This window comes from Phasianus colchicus, chromosome 10 (assembly GCF_987193195.1).
Source record: "Phasianus colchicus chromosome 10, bPhaCol1.hap1.1, whole genome shotgun sequence".
Lineage (NCBI taxonomy): Eukaryota > Metazoa > Chordata > Aves > Galliformes > Phasianidae > Phasianus > Phasianus colchicus.
Window position 1 is genome coordinate 9,700,861 of NC_143445.1, and position 13,006 is coordinate 9,713,866.

The 13,006-nt window shown below is 40.2% G+C and overlaps 1 long non-coding RNA gene across 2 annotated transcripts in view; it reads left to right on the forward strand.

Moving 5' to 3' along the window:
- Positions 1-13,006, forward strand: part of LOC149916594 (uncharacterized) — a 54,502-nt gene that overhangs the window by 34,073 nt on the left and 7,423 nt on the right. Inside the window, exon 3 of one of the 2 annotated variants that reach the window (XR_016469444.1) lies at positions 5,175-5,853. The exons of the other annotated variant lie outside the window; for it this stretch is intronic. This is a non-coding gene — a long non-coding RNA (uncharacterized LOC149916594). Of the gene's footprint in view, positions 1-5,174; positions 5,854-13,006 lie in introns of those variants that run through there. 2 annotated transcript variants of the gene reach the window in all.

Genomic DNA, 13,006 nt, shown 5'->3' on the forward strand with positions numbered 1-13,006 from the left:
GCTGTCTACTTAGGCTAGATTAGATTATTTCTGATGCTTTCTTGAATTTCTATAGCCATACACCTCCTCTGGAGTGAAGTGTGATTCTTGGTTAAGACCCTTAGCTTACATTCCTTAGCTTACAGACCCTTATAATGCTTACATTCCTAAAATCTGGAAAACATGTTGAAACACCCAGATAAGTTGCTGGGTATTGATTCCACACTCAAAATCCTTTTGGTCAGGTTCAATAGCTTGTACCCACAAACCTGGGATTACACTGCTGAGCGGATGCAAGTTGAAACTTGCTTGCTTAAACCTTTTCTCTCTCATCTGTGCCCTGCAGAATGGGAAAGCATTCCTAGTCTATCGTGGATGAGCTACGACACTACATAGTATTGTACGTGAGCAACCTACTTACAGAAGGTTCATGATGTATTCAGGACTGCCTAAAGAAATGCCTGAAGTGCTGTTTATCTGCTTAAATTGTTTCAATCACTTTTACTAGTGGTGTAGTATTAAGTTCCTTTCAATATTTTTATACATGCATTCAAAAATTCAGCAAGTATCTTTTTATTTTAGGAATCTAGGAATATCTTTTATTTTAGGAATCTAATTCATTTAAAGTGTCTACTTTAGCTATATTTAAATATGGCTTAGATAAGTCTGTAAATAGATAACAAAGGGGCAAAGTCTGCGACCAAAATTAAGTTTTGAAATGCAGTGGGCAGTAACAGTTACTTCACAGCATTTATTCCTCACTGGGGCTCGGTGCAAAATGACACAAAATACGCTGGTAGAAATTCCCAGTTCTGGTGATTTCACAGAGCAAGTATAAAACATCAGCAGTGTAATGAATTATTTATTAAAAACAAAACTGATTTTTCAGTTCTTGTAATTTGCAGAAAAAGACAAGACAGAAAATGATATTACTAAAAAAGAAACACTCTGTATTAACCAGCTTTTTTCTTTCAATATTGACGCCTGCCTTAGGCACAGATCCTCTAAACACTTACTGTGATTTTAACTTCAAGCAGAACACCAGTCAGAAAATCTCTCTAATGGGATTATTCACATGCTTACAGTTAGGAACACAAATATGTTTCCAGGCCTATGCATCTTCTGAAAAAGAGAATTCCAGGCCTTTAACCAAGACTCTGCTTCCTCTCGCACAGCCAAGGCAATTAGTGCTAGATTACTGTTCTGGGGAAACCATCTATGCAGTTATTTCCAACATTATTCAAATTGTAAGTCTTATTTCACTTGTTTTGCAGTTCTTCATGAATATTACCATACGATAAGAGCATTACAAATGAATGCCAATAAGAAAATGGCACGGCCATAAAAATTAGTTTTGCTTGTCTACAGCTGTGTGCTACACAAAAAGCACATCCATCTCACCAGGGCATAAGAAATCAGGAACTTAGACATTGTCTAAAAGCAACTCTAAATACCATTTTTTTTTTGTTGTTGTTTGTGCCAGTCAGATAATTAGCAGTGTGAGAGCTGTAAGCACAAAATGTTTCTGGTGAGAAATGCTTACAGAGCTCCTCAGTTATGACTCTTGGAGGCTACTCACCAGTGAGTGTGAACAGTGGTGAATTACAGAGAGACTGAATGAACACAAAGGTTTCACTTCTTGGCTGGGAGCCCGTGCTCAGTATGGGAGCATTCTGTGCTGGGATTCACATCAAGGCCCCAAGCTTTACCTTTTGTAAGTCCTGCACAGTGCCACCATGTGATGTATGGTTCTTAGCAAAATGCTTCTCTGGCTCCTAAACTTCTGCACAGGGTGTGCACAGCCTTTCAGCATTATTTCTCCTGTTGGGAGACAAAAAGTAAAGATATCTAGAACTCAGTGCTGACGAGTAAATGCAGCCATAATACTCCCCCATGAGAGAGAGGAGCTCAGGACATTGCATGCTGGCTTACATTGTATGCAGAGTAGCAAAAGCTGGAAAGGTGCAGCTAGGAGAGGAGGGCACTGGCATGATCTAAGGAATAGCCATATCTGACAGTCACAGCTCACTTCATGGATTTGCAAGCAAAGGATGAGAAGCTGGAACTGCCACTGCTTTTCAGTGGAGAGCACCAGCCTGCAAAGTGGTACATGAGATGCAATACCATCAGACTCTTCCCCAGGCTCTTTGTCCCTGCCTGGCATCCCATAACTGATGGGGCTGCCTGTGGTGGCCAGGCTCGGTGTGGGGAGCCCAGAGCTGGGCACAGCCTGGCCCCTGTGGCAGGAGGGAACCGAAGGGTCCATAGGTGATGCAGTTCGTGAATTTTCCTGGGACTCCTCACATTTCTTTCACTACTTTTTTCTTACACAGCTGCCCCATGCACATTAGCAAATTTGTTGTCTGGTAAAAAAAATTCTGCAGGACTGAAAGAGTTGTTTTTGTGTTGGAGCTGAGAGGGAAGGATTTGCTTTATTCTTATCTGTTCAAAGCATTTAAAAGTCTTTCGAGATGGTGAGCTACTACTTGCATTGAGATTATGGCATCACTGTCATAGCTAATGGAGATGGACAGCCTACGTAGAGTTCCCAGCCACAGAAGAGCTTTCTTTCAGTGTCAGCAATGCAGACGATGGGTCTTATTTTTCAGATCATTGCTTGAATACATTAGCATAATAGTTTGATTGCTTATCATATAACATTTGTTTATTAGTCACTTACAACTTGCCTTCTCTGAAAAAAAAAAAAAAGAAAAAAAAAAAGAATAGAGTTTGTATTTGTTAATTGCTGGACCTGTGACATTTAGTTAAGTACTGTGCATGTTAGATATACTCACTGGGACTTGATGCAGTGCATACAGTTCAGTATTTCATGTTCTATGATGGGAATTTCAGACTAGTCAGTTTGCTTAGGAGAGGGCAGAGTGCAGCTAACTGAGTGGGTATCTCCCTATCCTCTCTATAAAGGTTTCTGTGTAAGCATTATATTTCTTTTTTGTATTTCTTCTAAATGATTCTTTGAATCAAAAGTTTCATTACTTTGATAAATGTGTTTTTCCACCTGAGGAAGGTTTTTCCTCTTCCAGTCTGTGCTTTATGTGGCTGTTTGTTACTGAGATCTACACAATGACTAAATCAATACAAACTACCTTCTAGGCAATGAGACACCACAAGAAAGTGCAGCATCATTAAACTGAATTACAGACAAGCACTTAAGGAGACAAATATGTATTTTGTTACGATAAAGCTTCACTTTTTTATAGCTATGATGATTGAGAATGTTTACAAAGCATGCATGGTACAGTGGAGGCAGAGGAAGAAGGCTGCAGAACGTGTTCTGATAGGCAGCAAACTTCTGCTGCGTGTGGGAAACTGAGTTGGGAGCTGAGAGCCAGAGCTGTTCTCCTGGTGTGTTGGGAGAGCCACCCAGATCCAGCCATATGGCACAGCCCTCCCCAAATCAGCCCAGCCAAGGAGGAAGCAGCCTCAGCCACTGAGCAGGAAATGCAGCTCCTCTTTTTGTGAAGCGCTGGGGGTAATTCACTGATGAGAAGTGAAATCAGGGTCCTCTCTAAGCTTCTGATGACAGCTGACTACCAAGCTCAGATAAACCCTACAGTTTAAATTGGGGTTGTCACCAAGGAGAAGTGCACAAGTCCCCAGGGATACCCTTCAGACTGATAAGTGATTTCTACTTTGGATGTGCGACTGCTTCCTTCTGTTTTCTCAATTTATTTCTGAAGAGCTTTCTTACCTATTGAATATTAATAGCTCTGATGATTTCTACTGAAGTAATTTGGAAAAGTTATCATTCTTCTGTAGAAAGTTACTGGTTTGATTTCCAACATACTCCTAATCAAGTTTTCCTTTCCAGTTGCTTTAAAAAAAAAAAATAAATAAAATTATGCAGTTTATCCGAAATTCCCGTGGCAGAACTTGCATGTTTCCTCCCTCCTCATCTGCCTGTCTTTCTGCCAGCACTGTATATGGGCACCTTTCTTATAAAACACAGGAGTAATACTGAAATCCCTGCTTGAGTTGATGCAGTCTTTGGCTCATCTCCCTTTGTGGGAGATTAGCCTTCTGCTAGGATCAGATATTTAATCTTTATGGCTTGCAGCTGGCATAATTATTTAGAGCAACAAAACACCGAGCAAGTTTCAAGATAATCTTAAACAAGGCCCAAATCTTTTCTTTGAACTAAAGCCGTCTTTCTTCTTCAAGGCTGCCTAGCTGAAGGAAAAGAAATTTCTTTGTTAACAGAAAAGTTACCTAAAACCAAAACATTCTAGCCCTCTGCCCCTTTGCAAACATATCTGGGCAGTAACTCATACATGCTGAGCACACGCTTGAATTTCTCAAGCAAGAAATCAAATGCTACAGATGTCATGGATGCATCCAGCTTGGTAGCCATGTATAAGACACTCTGTCCTGGTTGTACAATGAGAGACACAGCATGTTGGAACTGTGGATCTGCATTGCTTGTGTTGGAAACATCCAAATAATTTTTGTCAGGACAAAAATTATGAGAAAAGCAGATTTTATTCGCGATTGCAATGGTGGGCATCCCGCAAGCAGGAGCGCACCTATGGACACAAGATGACAGTCTTTATACCTGTTTTTCCCTTTATCCATCCCCTGCCCAGTTTCCCCATTGGCTGGGTACTCCAGGTTCACAATCTTATCACAATTTACATTTGTTGATTCGTGTGTTATCTGGTGTCAGTCAGTAGCCATCCTGTTGTTTCCAAGATGTCTCAGTGCTCTTCTTGTCGTATTGATATGGTGATTGTCTCCAAAGTCTTCGTTAAACAAACACCGGGGGGAGGGGGGAGTGATGCCAGGCCTTCCGATGTCTCTTCAGGCGCTTCCTCGGGCATACCATGACTTGTTCTCTGGTTTGATCTCGTGCAGGATATTCTTGCAGTGTGTATGACAAAATATACATACATACACCTATATACAGAGCGTGGGAAGGTTCGTCTAGAGGATAAGTGATGCAAACTATCAGGGATCTTCCCCAAGTTAAGTAGAAAGACTCCCAAAAAGAACTATGACAGCAGAGATCATGAAATAATAAATATTATCCAATTCTAATGCAGAAACAACATTTGATTCCCACACTTGCAACTTTTTAAGGGCAAATCCTTAATGGGAATTGAATGGCTGGAAGCAATTTTTGGGTAACTTTTTCAAAACTGTTTAGCATTCGCTTAACATCAGTATTTTTGCTTCAGTTGACAGAAATCCAAGAATTCATTATTGATTAACAAGAGACCAAATTAGGCCTGAGATGAATGCTCCGGAAAACACTATTGGTCATAATCCATATTCAAACTGTGATCCAAAAATGACTAGTAGCCTGAAGTGTGTGGAATGATGCAGCTTTGTACATGGATCTGGACCCTCTTCACTTCTGCCAGTTGAATTGCATTATGATTTGCTACGACATTTTTCTACTCATCATTCAATGACCTCACATCACACTCCCAATTCTTTTCAAGTCCCCTTCCTGAAGAAGGAGAAATCAATGGCATGAAGCCTGAGTAAGCCCACAAAAGCATGGATTCATTAGGAAGGAGTAGAGCTAACTGGATTTTATCCTCTCATCAGCATAATTCCTACTCCTGAAAAATCCCTTTCCACACTTATTTACCCCAGCCTACAATAGGAGCAGGTCAGAAACTATGCAGGGGATTTTCCAGCTGCAGAGATCTAACATGCAGTGCTTAAAGAGCTGTAGAAAGCAAATCCTTCTGCTGCCTGCTTAGCTGCCTGTGCCTTGAATCTTGCAGGCCTCACTCTGAATATGTAGGTCTGGCCAAAGCTGAACACTTGCTTACACACCTGTATACACTGTCTGCAGCCATATAGTTTAGCAGGCAATGTGTTTGAAGAAGTTGTGTATATACACTCCTATAGCACTGTGTAGAAGTTAACCATGGGAGATGCGAATTAAATGTAAGCCTGTTTGAAAACTGCACTTATGTAACTTTTGCTTAAAAGGAACTTTGTATAGAGAACTGTAGTTTCTGTACAACTATTAGTTAGCCAGGAGGGTGGAGAAGTGACCTGTGTTACTCTCCCGTGACAGAAGTGGCCCATAAAGCAATCAGTTAAGATATGATTCTTGCTGTGAAGATGTTTGGGTGCTCTGGTGAGAGGATGCTGCACAAGAGGGAATGAAATGTACTTTATGCTTAAATGCAAGGCACAACTGTCATTACCTATCAGCCTCACAAGTTATGGCATCTGTCTTTTTTTCGGCTTAACTTGTAGAAGCGAGTTGACTTAACAATACGACCTGAAGGATCAACAATGCATTAAAGCTGTCAGCATTGCTAAATATCAGAATTAGAATGAGATAACTTACTTTCCTTAAATCGGGATGGGAGGGAGGCCAGAGAGGGGTTTGTTATATTATTTAAAAAAAATCCTTTCTATCTGAACTTTGGTTTTCTATTCTGTTTCTGCCTCTTTGAAATGGGTGAGGCATGATGAGAGAGAACAGGACAGATCCCATTCAAGCAGGCACTCTGCTGGTCAATGCAAGCTGGAATTTGTGTCAAGGTCATGGGAAAGGTCAGTGACCTAATTTGTTTTTCTGCTTGCAGAGCACCTCGTGCTCCAGAAAGAGGAGAGAAAAAGGCACAGCTTTTTGGGCAGTGTCCTACCACTGTGAATAGAGTGCTCAGTGTCATCCTCTGAGCACTTGTGCAGAAAGTCCTTCCTCTTCTACAGCTATGAATACGAAGAGCCTTCACTGTAGCCCCTGCCACTGATCCCATAGAGGCAATAAGGTGCACAGAAAGATTCTGTGCATGTAAACAAGTTGGGTACAATAAAATGCCTGCTTAGCAGGACGTTATTCATATCTGGATATGACCTGATCCCCATGTGAAAGGGAACAGCTAGGAAAGGCAACAGCATGAAAAACACCTCTCAATTCTAAAGCAATTTGCTGGTATTTGGATAGGAAGCATTTCTAGAATCTTCTGAAATCCTTTAGGATTTGTACATGTGCCTCTGGTAAACCTGATGTCTGAGATGGCTCAGCCTGTAACTTAGTGTGTCTTCAGATTTACAAATCAATTGCAAAGATTAGCTAAAAAGAAGGCTTAGCACTGTCAGCTAAGTCTACTGTTGGAGCAGACATCAGGATTAACCCAGAATGCTTTCCCACCTCACACTGCACTGATGTACTATGCACCTAGCTTGAAAAGCATTAGAGTGAGGTAAAAAGTAAGAAAATGTCCAAATCCATTCTTTAGGCAGTCAGCAATGTTTCTGCCTGCCTCTAAGGTGGGTTATTGCACATCCTCCACCAGGAAGGAGTCTGAATTTAGCACCATTCTGCATCAAATGCACAAGGATAGGAGAATGGTAAAGCACAAAAAACATAACTCCCACCTTTCTGTGCATTCGAGACGATTCTCATAGCTTTTCAGTGCTGGTTGGAATTGGTTGATGTAGTTCATCTCAACCCCCAACAGAGAGTAGATCTCATTGAGTGTTTTTTAATTTACATGATCTTTGTTCAGCTTATTTTGATTGGTAAACTGGATTTATCAAAGAAATTTAGCAAGAACTCTACTTAGAGTTCAAGGAAGTTCTGAGCACACTTGAACACCAAGTCTGGTTTTACTTTACCTTATGCTTTTTCAGGATCTTTCTTTTTGCCCTGTTGCTGGCATTTCTTCCTGCAGTTATAGGATACATCTCACAGGTGTATTGTCTTGTGACCTGTCCTTATGGCATTGTACTGAAGTTTGTTTTTAAACATCTTTGTACAGAAGCATTGTTTTTAAAGTCAGTCATTTCTATAGAGATCAGAAAGCATCCAGAGGAATCATTAGCATCAGGCTCTTAAAATAACCTTTAATCTATTCATTAAGCCTTCATTTCCTTTAACTTTATACGTGATATTTGCATGTGAATGTGAGGTGGTGCCCTTCATCATGAATTTTTTGATAACTCTAAATGCTTTTTATTTCCCTGGACATCTCATCTTTGCATCATCTAAGCTGCAACGAAATAGCATGAAGCAGAATAAAATATTCCTTCCCATCAAGTGACTGTATCAAATCCTATTAATTTTCTAAAGGTATAGAAGTGAGTTGATCCCTGAGGATTTGGTAACATTGATCTGGATTGAGCTAAAACAATCCTAGGTGGCAGATACCTGCTCTTGAAACATATGATTGAAAGCAGTAAAGGCCAAAGCCCAGTTCTGCTTGCAGTCCTAAAAGACCTGGCAGTCAGTAAGGCCCAGGTGCCTGAGAGCAGGAGGGGTGGGTTCTTCCAAGAACCTCCTACACTGGGCAAGCTTCACCTGCTCACTGCACTGGAGACCCTTGGCAGGGACTGCTCAGAAGCCCATAGCCATGGGGTGCTCAGAGGGAGAGAACAGCACATCTGATCCCAGAGTGGGTCACAGACCTGGGAAAAACAACTGGCAGCTCAGGGCACATCTCCGGCAAAGAGTGGGCAAGATATTGGGCTAAATAGAATCTCAGTGTATTGATGTTGCTGTTAGACACCCCTTCTGCCATTTTAGGGACATGCTTTTCACTAGTATCAGTATTGCTCACAGTCTGTTCCTCAAATTTGGGCTTGTTTGCCATCTGTGAGATTAAGTAATGATGTAGATAGATTAAATAGCTCACTCTGACACTCTGCTTCCATTTCTAATGTGCTAGTGTATAAATTTACATGGTTACAACATTCCCTAATTCAGTGTTAAGAATAACATCTTCAGATGCAGACATTAGTAACATTAACTCCTGCTTTCCCCAGTATACTAAGCCACTATTAGTGGCATTAGTATTGTATGGCAAGCAACCACCAGTGGCATTAGTATTCTATTAGCAGCCATTTCATGGGGAATGGAAATTCACTTGAATTAGAGCAGACTGAAAAAGGTAATACAGGCATTAAATATTAATATAGTTTTCTCATGAAAATATTGGGAGGACACATCAGAATTGTCATTTAGCTTTCCCCTCTGTTTGTGGAGTATCTGTGACCATAATTTTCTCCCATTCATTCCTTATTTAATGAATTGATTATGAATATTTGAAAGTCAAGCTGTGCTGCTCGGTTGTTATTCATCAGAGAAGTCACACAGTACTTTTTTCTACATATTCAAGCATTTATGAAGCAGATCCTCACACGTGCCAATTTCAACAAATTCTCCATTTTGCAGCTTTGAAGCTCCTTTAAAAATTATTTTAAACAGTTATTCACTAATTGACTTTTAAAGCAGTGAAATTTGTGCATTTGGGAAGGAATTCCTACTCTTGTTTGCAACAATGCAGATTCTACCACATGAGATCAATCATGCTCAGGTCCTAAAATAGAAGAAAAAGTAACAGTAATGCACACCTTCCAAGGCAGTTGCTTGTGTTCGAATTTGAATTATACTTAGCTTTTCATCAAATCTAGGGAGAGAATTATCTCAAATAACTTTAGTACTTCCAAAGGTATCTTCGTTTTACTCTGGACGTGTCAGTCAATTTGGAATGAGTAGCAAGGCTGCACAGGCAACCAGCTTAGACATGGTGGTTTTAAATGGCCAGCAGTGGGTGAAGTGGATGGAGCTGAACAGTGCAGGGCTCAGATGTTACACTGGCTGCTTGTTGCAACCACTGCAATTCGAATGTGAAGCTAGTGACAAAAAGTACTGCTTAACAGCAATTAGCAGCACCTGCTTCTCTAGTTTTTTGTTAAATTTGAGCTCTTCAGGAGCTGGTTTTATTTTTTTTATTATTCTTATTATTTTTTTTTACTGGGGTTTTCAAGTTCAAATGAAACCATTTCCGTGAATCCCTAATTTAATTCTGCTTGGAACTAAACTCTGCTTGTTCAGACAACTGCAGGCTCCTTTTTGGTTCAGATCATGTAGCATTATCCAAAAGTACTGGGATGACTTGCAAAATTCACACACATGGAAAAAAATAGAGTTCTTTTTGCCTTTGAATAAATCTGATCTTAGTATATATTCAGATTTCTCAACAGAGCAACAGGGTGTCTGACTCAGCTCAGCAAGTCCAAATTCATGATATTTTTAAAGTCTCATAGAGCCTCTCATGAATTCTGAAAGAAGTAGCAGATAATGTTTTATCAACTCTAGAAGAGAGATATAACGGGAAGTAAGCTCTGCATCTCGGAATACTATTGCATGAGGTTTTCAAGCACTATTATCTTCAGGTGCACTTGAAATACTCATATCTTTAGGCAGTTTATAATTCTAGAGAGCCTCCCAGAGGAGTATTGTATTTTTCATTTCAGGCTTTTCAAAGCAGCAGAGAGCACTCACTCTCAGAACATCCAGCATCTGTAGGGCAATTTGGGTTTACAATCCAAAAATGGCAGTATTGCTAGCCAATATTAAAAGTGTAGATCTTAGCAACATTGCAAGGAACCCGACAAAGTGTAGCACAGTGAACACCAAGATGCCAAGCCCTGATCCTATTTTTCTACAGCAGATGTAACCTCATGCTGTTGAATCTTCATATTCAAATAGACACATGAGAAATGCATAGGATTTGGCATATTCCTTTGGAGCAGTAACTCCAAGGGCGACTTGAAATAACCGGCATTATTACTCAGACTGTCATCAAAAATAAATTCATACTGCATGTTTCTGTTTCTATCTCAGTATACTACAGCGCATTTATGGAGCCTCACTGTTTGTCTCCTTCAAAGTATATGCAGTAAAATGCTTTTTGTAGCAATTGCAAAAACTTCAGCTGCATATCAGGGGAACTCTGCTGTACAAGCAAGGGATGAGGACATACACTCTAAAATGGAACAAAGTGGAGAGGCACTGTGTTTGAGCTCCACAGTGCTGTTAATTTTAGTAAGCATTTAATTTTCTGCACAGCACTGCAATCTGCAACTTGGATTTAATAGTAATGCAGAACTGTAAAGGACTTCACAGATATTAGCAGGATACATCCTCAGTCCCAAAGGGCTTTCAGCCTCACTGGCCAGTGGAACAGCTTAGGACAAGCATGGAAAGACAGGCAGCAAGCTCACCATCTATCCTGATTAGCATTCTGTTTTAGTTCACTCTGTATGCTGATTTATTCATTGTATTTAAAGCAGGAAATTGTACTAGCAATCACTGCCACTTTTTTCACTGATTTTGATGCCATCCTTTAAAGACAAGCCAACAGGGAAGGGCTGGCCCACCCACCAGCTGGTAAGCTAGGTGATGATAAGTGCTCCAGAAATAATGATTTCATGAGCTGAGAAACAGCATGAAAGTTCTCTTCAGAAATATGGAAGTGTTTAAAAGGTGCTATCTTCCTTTTTTTGCCATTATAAAAAGTCTCTAGCTTTTGGCTTCAGACTGCACCACTGCAACTATTAATCTGATAAATTCCAGTCTCTATTTATTGCAGAGCTAGTAGAGACATTGGCTTTTGCAGAGTTTATCAACTATTCACAAGTGTTAATATTTGCGGAGTTGCTTGGCTGGGCTGTACATCTGCACTGCTATTTGGAAAGAGATAAAGGCAACTTAAAAAAAAAAAAAAAAAAAGTATCTTTCTCTCTGCTATGATATTATTAGATGCTCTATGGTTGGGTCCTCGCTTGTCTGAGGTTATTTCATTCCAAAGACCTAATGTGTTGCACTTAAGATATTACTGTCTTTGGAGTCAGGGAGATGACAACAGACCACTGTTTTCCTGAAGTAAGCATACAGTAATATTTCTCAGTTGCCTATACCTCTCCTTTTTCCTTTACATTTCTCATTTCTTAGAGTATTTCTTATAACTTCAAGCCTGCTTAATATAGATTGCCAGAGAACAACAATATCTGTTTTATTGTAACTTTAAAGATTTCAAATTCATTTTTTCCACCCTGGAACACAACATATGGTCCTTGGAATATATTATAAAAACAGAACTATTACATTTCTCTATTTTAAATTGGAAAAGGTCACATTTTTTGATTCACTGTTTTTCCTTTTTTCTCTCTGATTGGAAGTGGTTTGTACCACAGAAATACTCACGTTTAAAACTTGTTGAATTTGTACTTCTTCAGAAATTGTTTTTCCAATGTGGAGTAACCCATGAAAATACATTTAGTCAAAAATTTCTGATCATGTCTCTCTTTTCATCGTTGGGGCAGGTCTCATGATAGGGAAGGTCGTTTTATATTTGCTGATGCATCTCTCAAGTGTGATCTGTCTCTGATTTATTAATCAAATTTTACTGCAAAGTCATTGTGTCATGGATGAATATCATGCTGAAAATTAAGGCAGTCTGGGGCTCTCTACAAAGAGCCTTTCCCTAGACATTAATTAGAGAAGTGCTAGATTATTCGTTCAATGTGGTGTATGCTAGAAAGAGTAACTCAGATTAGAAATGAAGTTAGGACTTCCTCAGACTTTGCAAAATTCTGTGATTTCTCTCCTGTTTGCTGCCTGAGGTTGAGGTCTCCAGGTCCTGCACTTGGTTGCCTTGGTTGTGTACACTTCTGGCTCTGCTCAGGGACTGTATGGACTTCTAAACTCTGTTGTTTTGGGATGCCATCAGAGCTGCTGAAGCAGGTGACTGCTCTGACTCTTTGTCCCTATGTTTCCTGCTCTAGAAGCTGAGCACAGTTTGCTCATTTCTCTTCATCAGACCCCCTCCTGCAGGACATCATGCACAGGTCTGCCTGCAGGAGGGTGCAGTACTGCTCCTGTGTGCTGTGCCCAAGCCAAGCAGCAGTCCAAGGACTCAGACAGACAGGGGAGCCAAATGGTCGACACACTAGTACAGTTGCACTCTGCTAAAATATGACCCTGCCATTCCACTTGCCAACTTCTTCATTCTGACCTTTCCATTGCTGGCATATTACACGGGCTCAAAGTAGCTCCCTAGGACAGGTGGTATAAATGCTACTAACAACTTGCTTCTCCACGTGTGGTTGCAAGGCTTTTGTATGCATGTTTGCTTGGAGCTAACATTAGAATAGTTTGGAAAGGCAGCTTCCAAAATAAATCTTTCTGAGTTCATTTACAACACATGACAGATTTACATGCATCTGTATAACAAGGTGTGGGAGCTTTGCA